The 16731-nt window shown below is 34.7% G+C and overlaps 1 protein-coding gene across 12 annotated transcripts in view; it reads left to right on the forward strand.

Annotated features, from left to right (window-relative positions):
- Positions 1-16731, forward strand: part of VPS13B (vacuolar protein sorting 13 homolog B) — a 781052-nt gene that overhangs the window by 253890 nt on the left and 510431 nt on the right. The window lies entirely within an intron of this gene.

Raw genomic sequence — 16731 nt, forward strand, 5'->3', positions numbered from 1 at the left:
TCAGTCACTTCCACAAGTAACTATTGTCGGTTACAGACTCCATTGTCAAAGTCTAATTCTGAAGCATTCTATAAAATTGCTGAAAACCTATCTGATTATAATTCAGATTGGTTCAGATGGTTTTAGGTTGTCTTAAAAACTGAAGATTCTTTTATGCACAATTTTTTGAATCTGCTTAAATAATTAAGATTGATGACTATATTAATGACCATGTTTTTTTCTGTAAAAAGTTAAAAAAATTTTTTTAATCTATTCTCTATTGCACATATATCAGATAAACTTTTTCTTCATTTCCAGTGCTGAAATGGTAAATTTAAAATTTTCATTTGAAAGCATTTATAATTTTGTTTTACTTGCAAATAACTTTTTTTGTTTAGTAAGGTTATGGACCATTCATTTAACTTCTGTCATACAAGACATGTGATATGGGATAGCAAAAGGATTAAGACAGCCATAATGCATAATTAATTTTATTCAATCTCATTTCTCCTCTTTTCAATGCAAGAGATTTCTAGACTTCTTAGATCTCTTTTGAATATGCAGGAAAGAAGGTGAGACTTTTGTATTCTTTGAGTTGCTGATCAAAGAGTAAATTCCTAGGAAGCTCTCTTTGCCTTCTGTGTTACATTATTGTAGGAAGCCAAACAGGCTGCTCTCAAGCGTTGGAAAACACAATAAAATCAGGACCTATTTGCCTGTGTCCAAAGACTGTGTGTTCCTTTAGTTGTGTGATTCTATGAGAGACCTGGTTGTTGGTTTCTTTGCTTTTGTCTTTATTTATAAAACTTTGTTCTTATCTTAGAGCCATTTGTTGTTACTGCTCTTTACTAATAGTATAGAGCAAAATAACTATCTTTTTTTGTGAGATGCTTGAGATCTCCTACACCACTAAAATGTATAGGTGCTCTATTAAAATATATTCAGTTAATAAGATCAAATTGAAGTGTTCAATTTAGAGTTTTAACTTGATCACTAGTGTTTTCACTTAATAAAGGTAACAGTTTATTCCTGAGGAGAGACTCTGTCTTTTGAGGTTTTGAGGACCCAAGACTATGCTGCTGCTGTTTATGTTGATCTGGATTTATAAATGTAAATTTGCATAAAAAAAGGTCTCCAAATCTTTACTGAAGAGAACAGAAGAGAACAATTAAAGTAAATTTTTAGGGCCTGGCCCCGTGGCCAAGTGGTTAAGTTCGCGCACTCTGCTGCAGGTGGCGCAGTGTTTCGTTGGTTCAAATTCTGAGCGCGGACAGGGTACTGCTCATGAAACCACGCTGAGGCAGCGTCCCACATACCACAACTAGAAGGACCCACAATGAAGAATATACAACTATGTACTGGGGGACTTTGGGGAGAAAAAGGAGACCAAAAAAAAAAAAAAAATCTAAAGTAAATTTTTAATTTGAGGATTGGTCATGGTTTTTGGTCATATTAGTCTAGTGGACAATGATTACAATGTCTTAATTGAATTTTTAATATTAATCAATTTTCCTTTAAATTTGTTTTGTTTATGAAATTGAGAACATGAATGCTCATTTAATTCTTTGAATTGAGAATTTAATTTGAATGGAATCCACATTTGTGTCAAAGATTTGTGTATTTTTTACTGGAGGCAAGAAGCATAAATAGGCAAAGGCTTTTAGCTATTGGAAAAGTCCTATGTTGGTTCCTTTCCCTGTTCTGTTTGTTATCTGCATTTACAAAGGGATTTGGAGAAATTGGAATCTATTCAAAGAAAAGGAATAGTGATAATTATTAGGATGGTAATGAGGACATGTGGAAAACCTACAGCAATGGTTCTTAAACATTTTTGTCTTAATTCCTTGATAGTTCACGCTGATGTTTGTTATCCTCTGCACCCTGTACTAAGTCACAAAGGTCATTAACATGACCTATAGAAATAATTTTTTTATCAGAAAAGGATGGAACAGAATCAGAGTACGAGTTAACTTTGCTTTAGGAAACTAGTGTTGGACAGTGTGTACTTGACCTGCTCTCATGTCAGTTCCCTAGACTATACAAATTATTTGTTTGGGTCCCTGCCTTTCCTATGCGTTTTTCTGGTAGAGACAGTTTCAGACCTGAAAAAGTGGTCATCCTCTCCAAGTCTTGATGACAGTTCTGAGAAAGTTTCTGAGAAAGCTGTATGCCTGGTACTCAGTAATTGTCCAGTAAATATTTAATGAGGGAGCTCTTTGGTAACTAACTCCAGCCCAGAATAGAATGTAGGTTTCAGGTTTCACTGGGATTAATTTCTGTTCATTTTGGCAGTCTGAGAGTAGTTAAAGTCTACTGTGAAGCTTCTTCAGAAGGTCTGTAGCATGGTCAACAAGAGAGTGTAAAGATATATTCAAGCATGGGCTGTTCTACTTAAGATCTTGCTTAGAACATAGTTATCTGACATGGTTTAAAATTGTCCTGAGAGCCAAATACTAGCAATGACAATAAGCATCAACTCAGATGGTTCATACTCTGTTGTTTCTGTTGGGCAAAGGATAAAGGAGTGCAGGTGGATGTGTTTAATGGGTGTATTTTCACTTATGTGTATGCCACAAACTGGTGTATTTTCACTTATGTGTATGCCACAAACTGTCCGTTTCACTTTCTTTTTCCCTTTCCTACCCACCCTGACTTTCTTAACTCCGTGACTGTGCATGCAGAGATGAGATTTATTACTTATGATCTCCTTAGAGAGTGTAGAGAGTTTGAACAGTAACTCGTACTAAAGTTGGCAATTTTCTGTCTCTACAAAGGATAGAGGGAAGATAACTAGCAATTATTAAACATTTATTATTATTACTATTACTGAACATTTATTATAATTACTATTATCAGGCTCTGTGCTTAGTGCTTTTGTCTTACATCTTTTTAAAACAAGAATATCCCTATGAATAAAGAATTACTTGCTTTATTTTTACGTTGAGAAAACAAGCTTGGGAGGGTATTAACCATCTGAAAGACACATAGTTAGTAAGTGGCAGAACCAAGAATTGAGCCAGTATGTTCATGTCTCCAAAGCTCTCTATGACATACTGTCTCAAGTTAGGTATCTGAATGGTTGGAAATGGTTATAATAGAGAGGTAAGTATAACTGTAAGCGCAACTAAAAACTGACATAGGCTACCAGGTACACTTGAAATCATACTGCTGTACTCTCTCTCCCCCTTAGGTTGTAGTTCTAAATCATCAGCTTGTGTTGTGATTAATCTTGATTGCGCTCTGATGCAAATTTTGGCCTTTATTTGACTTACAACCTGCTTTATAGAGTTAGTGATTTATTGAATATCTTGGAAGCAAGTCCTTGACAGGCAGTATTTCAAGGTGAAATTGCTGTGTGAGGATTTGGTTAACCTGACATTTTGTGGTTTCGCCTCATAAAACTGGCAAAGGACTCCCAGCATGGAATGTTAATGGGGTGAAGTAATGAGTGCAGGCTGGGAGACAAGCAACCAGACATGAGCAATCCTATAGTTCGTACTCCATGATTCTTGGGGGAGGTCCTTGTAGACAGTAGGAGACTAAAAGACAAAAGCAGTAGGAGATCTTTTAACTCAGCAGTTGATCAAACCGTTTTTCTGAAATTTAGGCTTAGAAACCAAGCATCAGTATGAACATGGGAAAGTTATTAAAGTTAAGCAAGTATAATCTCTCATGATAATATTTTACTTTCTCAAGCTGTTGAAGTAAATAATTATTGACTGCCTTCTCTTTTAACCAAATATTAGCCTTTTTATTCCATTCAGTTTTTAAGTACTGCCTATTTCACTTGTATATCTCAATCTGTCAATAAGATAACTAATTTAATTTAGTGTTAGTTGTGCGGATTTTATTTCACTGGACCAAAGTGATACACGGTTCTCTTTTCCATTTAATTTTATTTTAAAACTGTGTTCTGCAGAGCCCAAAGGTTTTTTAGAGTTGCCATTAGGGTGGGTTTCTGGACTCTCATTTCTAGCTTCCATAAGAGCAACTTTTTTTTTCTGATTTGTTTGTTGGACTACCCTGAAAGATTCTGTTTGAAAAATCGGTTCTGCTCCTAAGAAAGTTTTAAAGCTATATATTCAGCTGCTATTTAATTTGGAAGTGTATTAGTTTTAAAATATATTTTCAGTTTTTCTGCTCATGTATTTCCAGTGATGAGCAAAAGGGTGTAGATTACCTTGAATCTTTTATTCTAAAGAAGAGAAATGGTTGTTTATAGGTTGAGGGGAATTTTTGAAACTTGTTACCATAATATAATCAGTTTTGTAGAATTATCTCTAGTTGCAGAGATTATAAGTGGTTTTAAAAATAATTGTTTTCTTATGTTTTGATATTTTACATTTAATTAAAGACTTTCTCCCTCCACTAGATAAGCTATTAAGATATCAAATCTGAAACATTGTTTTAACCATTCTCATTTTCATTTAGGTCCTGAACATGTAAACTAGTATTGTTCTTCTCAAATGGCTAATGACATATGTTTTATCTATTCTCTCCTTTACTGCTTATTTAATTAGTCAACAGGTCTTAAATTTTTTTTAAGTTTCTTTTAAATTTATCTCTTGCTGTTTATTCCCACCTCCCATATTTTAGACTAGATGGGCAGCATTAATCACAGAATGGTTTGGATAGTTTGAATGTTCTCTTGTTAATTTTGCCTTCTTTCTTATTTTATGCTGTATAAATTGCCAAATGATTTTGTGTGAAACCCCACAGAGATTCCCTATTGTCTATCAGATGAAATCCAAATATTTCAGTCTTTGCAACTGCTCATGTATTATCTAATGTAGTGAAATAAACTGTTTAACTACTTTGTTTGTTCTTCAAAATATTACCTTCTAGGCTAAAAAGTATTGACACTTTAGCCTACCTCTCAAAGGCAGTTTCGTAAAATTTATTGTTAAGAGAAACCTTAACAGAGTAATTCTGATCTGTCTGTCTGTATGGCTCAGGTTAAAATTTCAATCAACATAAATCTGCTATCTTGAGGGTGAGGGAGAGTTGTGATTGAGTTCTCTTAACAGCATGATTTTACATGATTGGCAAGGACCTAATCAAGATGTTAGTTCCTCATCGAGAAAGGGTTGCTTTTGGTAGGAAACAGGTCTATCGACTTTGAAGTATCAGCCAATTTCCTGGTTAGGTCTTTATACCAATGCCTATCAACTCTTATAATACTTTTTATATTATCCCTCGGTATCTACTTTCAAATATTTAAATCATGCGTTCTTTTCAAGGTCTTTCTATCTCAACAAAAATAATATTTTCTTTATTTGGATTTTTTGCCCTCATTAAATTATTTATTTGTTCCCCATAGGAAATGGCTTTTGGGGGCCATTACTGTATGTTTCCATAGTTGTACCTTAATGACTGGTTTAATTATTTATCTTTGCCACTTGTTTATTATAAACAAAAAATACATCTTACTCTGGGGCCGGCCCAGAGCTAGCACTGCTTGTCAAACCACACTGTGGTGGCATCCCACATAAAATAGAGGGAGATTGGCACAGATGTTAGCTCAGTGACAGTCTTCCTCAAGCAAATAAAAGAGGAAGATTAGCAAGAGATGTTAGCTCAGGGCCAGTCTTCCTCACACACACCCACACACATACACTCACACACAAATATGTGTATCTACATCTTACTCATCACTTTTCCTTCTCATCCATTCTCTTCTGGGATCCCTTTTATCCTGTGCATCTAGAATAATAATTATGTACCACATCTCGAAGAATTGAGAAAATAATTACCCAAGTCATTTTCTGTGTTTTATGGTTCAAATGAGGAACCCTGGTTGAAAAGACTACATGTTTCCTGACATATGTAACAGGTACTCAGTATATAAATTCGATGAATAAACTTGTGTTATTCACATTTAATGTTTGAGATGTATATCTTGTTTCCAACTAGCTTCTAAGCTTCACGAGAGGTAAGACAATGTCTTCTTCTGGTATGTGAATGTTTCCAGTTGTTGAGTAAGTAAATAGTTTATGATAAACTTAAATAATTTGGAATAAGGCAGAATTTCTTTCTACCCCATTGGTTAAGATTAGACTGTGAAAGTAATTTTGCTCAAAATGGAAGTTGACAGTTTGACAAAAATATTACTTGTAAGAGTTGAAAAAGAACTTAAGATATTAAAATTTTCTGATATGCAATACATTCTGATTAGTGGACATCTCGAAAGTATAGTACAATTAAATTATATACAAATAAATGCCTAAGGCTTTACTCTTCTGTGGCCAGAATCTTAAGATTACAAAGAGAAGAACAAATAGGATAAAAATTAAGCTGCTTTTAGCCATGTGTTAAAGTGTTAAGATGGTTAAAACGAAGATTCAGATGGATGTATTAGAAATTCATGTATTTCAAAAGGTTTGTTTTGAATGTATGGAGAGAGTGATTTCATCAGCAGCCAGATTTAAAACTACATGTTGCAGTAATTAAAAAATATTTTTATGGGCTCCTCCCCATATTATAATTAAATTTCATGTATTTATTATTCTCTTTAAAATATATCATTTATCATATTTAATTTATAGCATCTTTTGTCAATTCTGAGGTACATTTTTCCCCCCAGTTTTAACGTTTCTGAAATTAGCCTGCATCTTAAAATAAATGGCCTTTTGCTACTACTCTTGGCCTTAGCTGAAGTCCTGATCTTAGAGAGGGAGTTCATGTTTGCTTCTGCCAGTCATCTCAGATACCATCAACCTGACACCATTTTGAATTAAGTTATCTGTTAGATGATATTTGGACTTTACTGTTAGTGTGAATTTACACTGCCTTAACTGTGTGAGTATTGAGTTGTGGTTTAAATTCTTTGGGGAGGTTTTGTCCCCCACCTTTCACCCAGGGCAAAGGTTAATTCATGAGTTTTGTTGCTATTCCCATCAACCAGAAGGGCTTATTTGTCTTTAATCTTACACAAAGGTATACTTCTGGGGTGTTCCAATTCTATGCACATATGAAGTAATGTTATACTTGATGGTGTCTTTTTTTTCACTGAGGAATCTCCACCCTGTGCTAACATCTGTGCTAATCTTCCTCTATTTTTGGTATGTGGGCCACCAGCAAAGCATGGCCACTAACAGACTGGTGTAGGTCCATACCTAGGACCAAACCCTGGCTGCCAAAGTGGAGCATGCTGAACTTAACCACTAGGCCACTGGGGCTGGCCCCTGCTAGTGTCTTTAATAAGAAGCAATACAGCATTATAATCAACATAATTGGGTAAAATGGCAACAGTGTGAAATTGAGTCAGCCCAATTCAATTTGAATTTTGAAGTTTGTCAATCACTAAAAATGCAAATATTATTAAAGAATAGTGATCTTTTTATTTGGGATTTCTCTTTCAAGATGGAAATTGGTGGAGTCTTTAAACTTGATGTATTAACTGTATCCTTAGTTATAAAAAGTAATATTTTCTCAATTATTTGAAATAGCTCATGTTTTCCAGATAAATTTTGCTTTAATAATTTTCTTACAAAGTCTTAATTTTTTTGAGAACCATTACCTCGAATATAAGAAACTTCTGTTAATTTAAATTAACATCATGTGTATGCTAGATAGACAGAAACAGATACTGTTTTCTTTCTGTGGAATAAAAACTTCTTTCATTCAGTGTGATTGGGACATCTTAGGCCTCATACCCACCTTTGAATCAGGAACAATTGCCATGAAATGCTGTATATTGATTGGCTTTAGTTCTGGTTCTTGAACCAGTCGAGGGGGATGGAATTACCATGACAAGCTTGGACTTGGAGTGGAGGTTGCACTAACTTTTTGGTTTCTGAATAAAGGGGATTCTATTCAGAAGGAAGAAGAGGAGAGTGGCTACTGGAGAGGAACCAGGGATCCTGTAAAGGGTTCAATACTTATATAAACACTTTGTTTCACTGCCTTAAATTTCTTTGAAGAAATTACCATCTTCTAGATAATATTAAACACTCTTAGTTGATATGGACTTTTCTTTTAATTGTGTCTCTTGCTGTGGTATAATTTCTTTTTTAAAATTTTTTCCTTTTTCTCCCCAAAGCCCCCTGGTACATAGTGTATATTCTTAGTTGTGGGTCCTTCTAGTTGTGGCATATGGGATGCCGCCTCAGCATAGCCTGATGAGCGGTGCCGTGTCTGTGCCCAGGATTCGAACCAGCAAAACCCTGGGCCGCTGCAGGAGAGCACGCGAACTTAACCATTCAGCCATGGGGCTGGCCCCCTCGCTGTGGTGTAATATCAGTACTGAACCTTTCTATTTTGATTTTGTTGATCCTAAATACATGTTGAGCTTCACATACTATAAATTAAGTTGGTATAAATATGTTTTAAAGATTGGATGATAAATTTGTATCTTCTGTAATAGTAGTAGACCCCTTGAGAAATAAAGAGGAACAAAAAAGTCATGGCTGTGTTTATTTTATGAAAGAGACATATCAAACTTTTTAGAAACTTGGTGGTTAGACTGTTTACATAAGTAGGGTCTTACAGTGTATACTTAATCTTTTCATAAAGTGTCAGTTTATTACACGCACTACAGTTTCACCTTAAAATACTGCGTGTCGTGGACTTACTTCCAAGATAGTCAATAAATCACTAACTCTCTAAAGCAGGTTGCAAGTCAAGTAAAGGCAAAAATTTGGATCAGAGCGCAATCAAGATTAATCACAACACAAGTGAGAAGCAAGAGGAAAGAGAGAAAGACAGTCAGCACACTGAGGATAGAATGCAAGCAAGACAGATCAAACTACCTGCGTCCTGCTGCATGCAATGTTTATGTTTCTCTCCCCTTGTCCTTACAGATTACTGATTTACTATGTATATTTAATACATTTTTTGAATCCTACGTATGTTTCATAAGCTGCTTGCTTACTCACACTTTGTGAATTCTACCTGTATCTCATAAGATATTAGTTAATTTACTGTCTGTGGTTAACACTTCTTATGAGTTTTATCCATCCTGTTTTTCTTGATTTATATTGAATATTCTCAAAGAATACAAAAATGCATCTTGAAGAAATTCTGTATCAGTCAAGGTTTAGTCAGAGAAGCAGACCACTAGGAGATATACATGTAAGAGTTTTATTATAGAGATTTCTTCATACTCAGTTGTGGGAGTTGTTTCTTCTGTGTTTGGTAGTGTTATTTGAAGTTAGCAAGGCAGAAAGTCAAGAAGGGAAGATGGACATGAAGTGAGGGGGGAAGCAAGGCCAAACGGGAACCTGTGAGGGTTAGTGGAACTTGGTCTCACACTATTTCCAACTTTGATGATGTAGGTATCTCGTGAGAGAATATAGCATCCTTCATCACAAAGCTAACAATGAATAATGCTCCAGACTCAGGAGTCAGAAAAGTTGAAGGAGATTTGGCAAAAGCAGGTGTTGCTACGAGGCTGGCTGCTACTTGTATCAACTAGGTGGGCCAGCAGATAAGCAGCAACATGCATGAACAGCAGTATCACCTCATACCATGCTGACATTCTGGGTATGAAAAGAATATGGCTGCTACTCCACTTCCACCTTCCAAGTCTTGCTGAAAACATCTTTGGTAGCCAACGCCAACTTTGAGCTGTCCAGAGAAGAGAATTTTAAGAAATATAGTTCTAGCTTAGGTTGACATAGATCCACCAAATGTTCTACTTGAAATTAAATTTTTCTAAATTGATTCAGTTCTTTTTTGAACAACAACAAGTAGTTATTATTGAGCACTACTGTGTTCCAGGCACCATCCCATGCTTTTTGCATATGTTAGATTATTTAAATATCACAACTATCCTGTGAGGTATGCCCACTCTTCTTTTTTTTCAGATGAGAAAACTATGGCACATAGAAGCTAATTAACTTACCTGAGGTCAAATTATAGCTAGTCAGTTATGGATAAATACTTTAATCTAGGAAGTTTAATAGCAGTGCTCATGCTTTTAACCAGATACAAATCCCAAACAGAGGAGGGAACACAGCAGTGAGAATGGATTGGTATACAGTAAACCAAGTGGTCATTGTTAGGTAATCTAGAACCTCTGAAGGGTGGAGGGAAGGAAGTCCAAAATAAACAATCCAGTGGAATGGCACTGGTGGGGTGGTAGGTTACTGCAAAGGATTTACTACCTTTGCCATTCTGTTTAATTAATAGGTTAGGTTGCTCCTGACTTAAAATTACAGTCTCTATTTTGTCACTTTGAGTACTCCTTGGCTTATCATTGTGTGTGCCTAGGAGTTTAAATACCCTCCTTTGAGAGGATCAGCTCAGGATGATTTCTAACAGTTTGGCTGTTCTTGGATTGTAGGACTTTTCTACTTGTGAAGTATTACCTTACCAGTTTTTATGTGAAACATAGTGAAATTTTAATTCTTGGCATTTTTTGAGAGGTCTAAACCCTGTATTTTCATTTTGGGCATATTGTTTTAAACATTCATTTCAATAAGCATTACTTAAGGAACTACTGTGAATTAGAATGTATGCTATTTCCATGCATGTGTTTTAGTAAAATGAACAACTAATTTTGAAAAGATATATTTTTAAGGTATTCTGGAAGGACAGTATGATCTCTATATCTTGTTTGACAAAATCACCTTACAGAATGCTGATCAAAACTTTATGTCTGTATTTTTTGCTGTGACATCCAGTGCGTGTTGTCAGTGGTTCAAGGAAATCCATGTACTTTAAGGGGGGAAACTCTATTAGTTTCAGATTATAAATAAAATTGATCTTTTTGCAGTGTTACTGCCAATTTCAGTTTTAAAGCAACTTATTTCTTTCTGAGCCATCAGCTGCAGTAGATTACGTTAAACATAACCACTAAGCATTCTCAGTGATTTTTGCCTTCCTGTTCTGTGCCATGACAATACTCCCTCTGGGATTTCACTGAATAGTCTTTCTTATCATCTTGTCAGATTCTGATAACAAACTACAACACAGAAATTCTAACAGTAAATAATTTACTAACCTTCAGTGTTCCTTTAGAGCAAAAAATTTTTTTTGACAGCGGCTCTAATGACATTTTGGACTTTTTGTAGGGGACTGTCTTGTGCATTTTAGGATGTTTTGCAACATCCCTAATCTGTACCCATTAGATACCAGTAGTACCCTCCAAGTTGTGACAACCAAAAATGTTTCCAGGTAATGCCAAAAAAAATCACCTCCGTTTGAGAACCACTTCTTTAGTGTGTATGTTTTATTTTGTAATTTATGTTAACCCATTAAGAGATGCCTGTTTAGAAGAGTTTCCCTAGGATTTTAGAAAAGAGTTTAAAATATGAACATATTATTTGGAGTAGTTTCTTGGGGCTACTTTTTCAGAATGCACTGTATTAGAATTGTTTTATAAAAGTCAAAGTACCCCTTATCAAAACTTTTTGGTCACATTGGAATACTAAACAATAAGAGTATTGCCCTCATTATTGTATTATTATTGCCATTCATAGAAAATATGAAGTCCTAGTCAGGGACCAGTTACGGCATTTGTGTGTATGTTTAATCAACTTCTTAATTTGAAGCTGGGGCTTTGGAAGAGAAAGAAGAATTAAATTTGGGGAATTTAATCAAGTACTGAGTAAACAAAGTCAAAGAATAGTATTGCACTTTGTGAGCGTCACTTAAAATACTTATTTCTTACCCCTGGACACAAGCATTATTCCTCCTGTTGCCTTTTCCTCTTTCTACCCTTACCCCTACCCTCAGTCTGAATTAATTGTACTTCTTAAGTGTTTTCTCCTTTGTCCCTGCATGGAGTGCTGGGTTGAACAGTGAAGGAGTTAGAAGGAAATCACAGTGGTATGAGGGGCTACCTTAAGAAGTTAATTGACCTAGTCATTGTCCCCAAATAGGACTGAGACCATCACTATCTTGTTTTTTAGTGGCTTTCAGAGAGTCTCCAAGTTCCCATGGTAACTTTCTTTTAGTATCTAAAAGCCATTAGTCAAAAATTTATTCTTTTTCCCCCTTGTATTAAAGCAATTTAGGACTATTTAGTCCTGTATTGAATTAAAGTATTTGGTGGAGTTCATTCTCTTAAAGAAGATTCATATTATTCCTGGTAAAGATTGTTGCAATTACTTTTCAGCTTTCATTCTCATATATATTAAAAATGCTCCTTCAGATTCTTTAATCATAGATTATTTTACTGCACATCCACTGTACTTCCTTTAATGTTTTTAATATTGTTTCGGAATAAGGATAGATGTTTCCACTAAACTCTTATTTATGTAGTTTGTGACAGGGGATAAGGCCAACAGAAGAAAAATTAAACTTAAGTGAAAAGTGCTAACAATTTACTTAGCTGTTTTTTGGTCATGGATTAGTTCTGTAAAGTGCCCTGAAAACCTTACTTCAGGGATCAACTTTGTTCATTTTTTCCTCAGTTTTATTGAGAAATAATTGACTTACATCACTGTATAAGTTTAAGGCATGCAGCATGATAGTTTGATTTACATATATTGTGGAATGATTACAATAGGATGTTGGTTGAACCTATTGTAGTGATCAACTTTGTTCATTTTAAGCAGCGATTTTTACCATTGCATTGCAAGCTAGTCATTTACCACAGAAATTACAACAATGGGTGCTAAATAACAATAGAACTGTCAGACTATGTAGCAACATTATTTGTGGCCTAATTCTAGAATCTTGCAGTTTACAGCTATAGGGCCGCTAAGATTTATGAGGAACTTCTCTGTTTGAATAGATTTATGCTCTCATTAGCATAAATGGCACTAGTAGTTATATTGAAATATGAATTTTAAAATTCTGAATTGCTAAAAAGTGGTACTTTGCTAGAAAATTAAGAAATAAAATCTGTAAGAGTTGATTATGTTATTAACATATAAAACATCTGGATTGTATTTGTGCGTTTTTGTACAAATCCAACACAAAGTTCTTAATGCCTTTTGACTTTAGTGAAGTTTGTTTTATGTAGATTAAATTGTTTAATTTAAGGATGGAAGTGAAATATGAAAGCTGCTATAGAAATAATGTAATTTTATTTAAAGTATTGCATGTGTACATGAGGCAGAAGAATACATTGAGTGATCTTATGACATTTTTATAGGTGATTGACAAGAAATTGTCAATGTTTGCGCTCACCACAAGGGTAACTTTAACAATTTAGGGGACAGGAATAATTAACACAGTATATGTAGTTTAAATTCCATTTTATTTAAGGGTTTTTTTTTTATTTAAAATGATTTTTTTAAGGCAAAAAAAGTTAACATCCTAAAGCCTATGTGAGATTTTTGTTAAGTCATCTTAGAAATAATTTTGAGCTAAGAAGCTATATACTTTTCCTTGTGCTCTACAATTAGGTAATTAAAAGGCAAAATTAGAATATCTTACCCTTTTTTCCTGATTCTTTTGCTAACAAGTCTTCATTTATGTATTTCTTACTACATTTTGACCCCTTTGGGAGGACTAAACAAAAACAGTGATTATTAAGTATTTGAAACCTAATTTCACAGTCATTTTTTAGAATTTTGGAGATCTTTATAGTAGCATTTTGACAACTCCAACAAACAACCTATATTAGAATGGAGCTTTGTTTCTTGTCCGTTAACAAAGTTCTAAATTTAATTGAGTTTCAGCAACGTTGATAAATCAAGTGGAAGAAATTTGTCCCATCTTATATTTTGACATATGAAATTATGTGAAACTCAACGTAAAGACTCATTGGATCACTTAAATAATAGCCTGTGACTTACCCTTTTTCTAGTATTGTATTGTGATTCACAGAGGAAATGGCTAAATTTTAAACCTGAGATGATTGGATTAAAAGATTATTTTAACAAGTCTCAAATATTTGCAAGGAAATAGACAAATCAGAAATCAGTAAGGTTAAGATTTACAGGTACCTCATTAGTCTTTTCATAAAATGGCTATTTCATGCAAGAAAGGGAACTTTTTACCAATGTGGTTTTGTGATGTAACACTCCCACCAACAATGTATGAGAGTTACAGTTGTTACATTTATATCATTGTCAATATTTGGTGTAATCATTTTGACTTTATCTGTTCTAGTAATCGAAAAATGGTATGTCATTCTGATTTTAACTTGTTTTAATCTGATAACTAATAATATTAATCTTTCACGTACTTTTTGGCATTTGATACCTTCTTTTGTGAAATGTTTGTTCTAGTCTTTTGCCTGTTTTATATTGGTAGTTTGTCTTTTTATTGAGTTGTAAGAGTTCCTTATATGTTCTGGATATGTCAGATATATGTGTGGAAAAACTTTTTCCTAGTCTGGCCTTGTTTTTTATTTTCATAAGTGTTAAAATTTTGATGAACTCAGATATATCAGTATTTTAAATAATTAGTGCTGTTTGTGCTTTAGATTTTCTAAGAAATCTATGATAGTCTTCTATAATTTCCTCTAAAATTTTCTAGGTTAGCTTTTATTTTTGGGTCCATGATTTTTTTTTTTTTTGAGGAAGTTTAGCCCTGAGCTAACATCTGCTGCCAGTCCTTAGCTTTTTTGCTGAGGAAGACTGGCCCTGAGCTAACATCCTTGCCCATCTTCCTCTACTTTATATGTGGGACGCCTACCACAGCATGGCTTGCCACATGGTGCCATGTCCACACCCGGGATCTGAACTGGTGAACCCTGGGCCGCCAAAGTGGAACGTGCACACTTAACCGCTGCACCACTGGGCCGGCTCCTATGACACATCTTAAAGTGATTTTTATGAATAGTGTTTAGTAGGGATCAAGGTTTGGGATTTTTTTCCCCCCATTTGTTTAACCAGTTGTTAAAGCACCGTTTGTTGAAAAAACTTCCTTTTTTCCTCACTGAGTTGCATTGGCATCTTTGTTGAGAATCAGTTGACATTATATTTGTGGATCTGTTTCTGTAATGTCTATTCTGTTTCATGATTTATCTATGTTTATACCAGTATTCTTGGTCTTGTTTGCTGTAGCTGTATCCTGAATCTTGAAATCAGATAGTGTGAGTCCTCTAACTTTGTCCTTTTTGAAGATTGTTTTGGTTATTCTAAGTTCTTTGTTTGCTATGTAAATTTTAGAGTCAACTTGTCAGTTTCTGTTTAAAACACTGTTAGATTTTGATTGGGATTTCACTGAATCTGTAGATGAACTTGGGGAGAAACTGACACCTTGACAATATTGAGTCTTTCATCCCTGAATGTAGTATCTCTCTCCATTTATTTAGGTCTTTAGTTTTCCTCAGTAGGTTTTCTACTTATTTCTTGCCTGACTACATTGTATTTTCTTCCTCTCCTAATTGTTTATTTCATAATCTGTTAGAGCACCTACAGAATATTTTTCTATTAGGATATACTTGTATTTCAAATTTATAATTATATTTAGTGAAAAAAAGATTTCGGTTACAAGAATTGATAGTTTTGAAGATATGATTCATGTGTTAAAAAATACCTATTCTATGTACTTTATATTTAAGCTTTTTATTTTGCTTAGAATATAAAAATGAGGTTGGGGGCCGGCTCCATGGCTGAGTGGTTAAGTTCGCTCGCTCTGCTGCGGTGGCCCAGGGTTCGGATCCTGGGCGCAGACATGGCACAGCTCGTCAGGCCACGTTGGGGCGGCGTCCCACATCCCACAACTAGAAGGACGTGCAACTAAGATATACAACTGTGTACGGGGGGGGGGGGTGGGGGAGGGGGGCGGGGTTGGGGAGATAAAAGCAGAAAAAAAAAAGATTGGCAACAGTTGTTACCCCAGGTGCCAGTCTTTGGGGGAGAAAAAAAAAGGGAAGATTGGCAACAGTTGTTAGCCCAGGTGCCAATCTTTAAAAAACAAAAAAAAAATGAGGTCAAATTTAGAGCTAGTAAATGAAAATAATAACATGCCAAATTATTTTGTTACCTTATGATATTTATAGTTTCCCATGGAAACATTATTTTGAAATCCAATGTCTCCTGATAATGATTTTCAAACTTCTGTATTGCAGAATTTTATCATTTTTGAAGGTCTGGTGTTCCATTACTTTGTAACAATTGATCTAGATTGTTACCATGATAGCATTTTAATACCTTTGATTAATAATGAGACCCATGACCAGAAGACATATATTATTCTACTCTATCTGTAATAGATCAATGGTTATTCCTTTTTCTTTTCATTATGAAATATATCAGACATACAAAGAGAGAATAATATATTGCGTATCCCAGCTTTAAATCAAAATCATTACAAATATATTTTAAGCCTCCGTTTTCTCTCTTCTAGTCATATTCTTCTCCCTCTCTACCATATCAGAGTTGGCCATTGTTCTAAAGTTAGTGATCATTGTTCCTGTCCCGTCATATAACTTTATACTTTTAATATATATATGTATCATTTAAAAAATATTTGTTTCATATTGTTTTGCATGTTTTGATTTGTTTGTTTTTGCTTTTTGAAAATTGCCCTCTTTATTCAATAAGTTTTTATTCCTTTAACTCTTGTTTGATCATTTAACTGCCATGTAGTAATCTCTTTTATGAATACACAGTTTATTTTCTTGCCATGGTTCTCGTGCCTGATCATGACACATCTGATGCCATGTTTCTTGTAGTAGTGGGGAGTGTCAGGTAGAGGACAAAGCTCCTGGGTGACGATGTTGCACATGGAGTTAGCCTTGTTCTTTTTTGATGTTGATGGCACCAGTAAGCAGACTGTTAGAGATGTTGTCCAGGTGTCTGCAGAAGAGCCAGGTACTGGCGGTCAAGATGTGGTCGGAGGTATACCGTCCTTTCACCTTTTTTTTTTTTTTTGCCAAGGAAGATTAGCCCTGAGCTAACATCT

The sequence above is a fragment of the Equus asinus genome, chromosome 12 (genome assembly GCF_041296235.1).
Source record: "Equus asinus isolate D_3611 breed Donkey chromosome 12, EquAss-T2T_v2, whole genome shotgun sequence".
Taxonomy (NCBI): domain Eukaryota; kingdom Metazoa; phylum Chordata; class Mammalia; order Perissodactyla; family Equidae; genus Equus; species Equus asinus.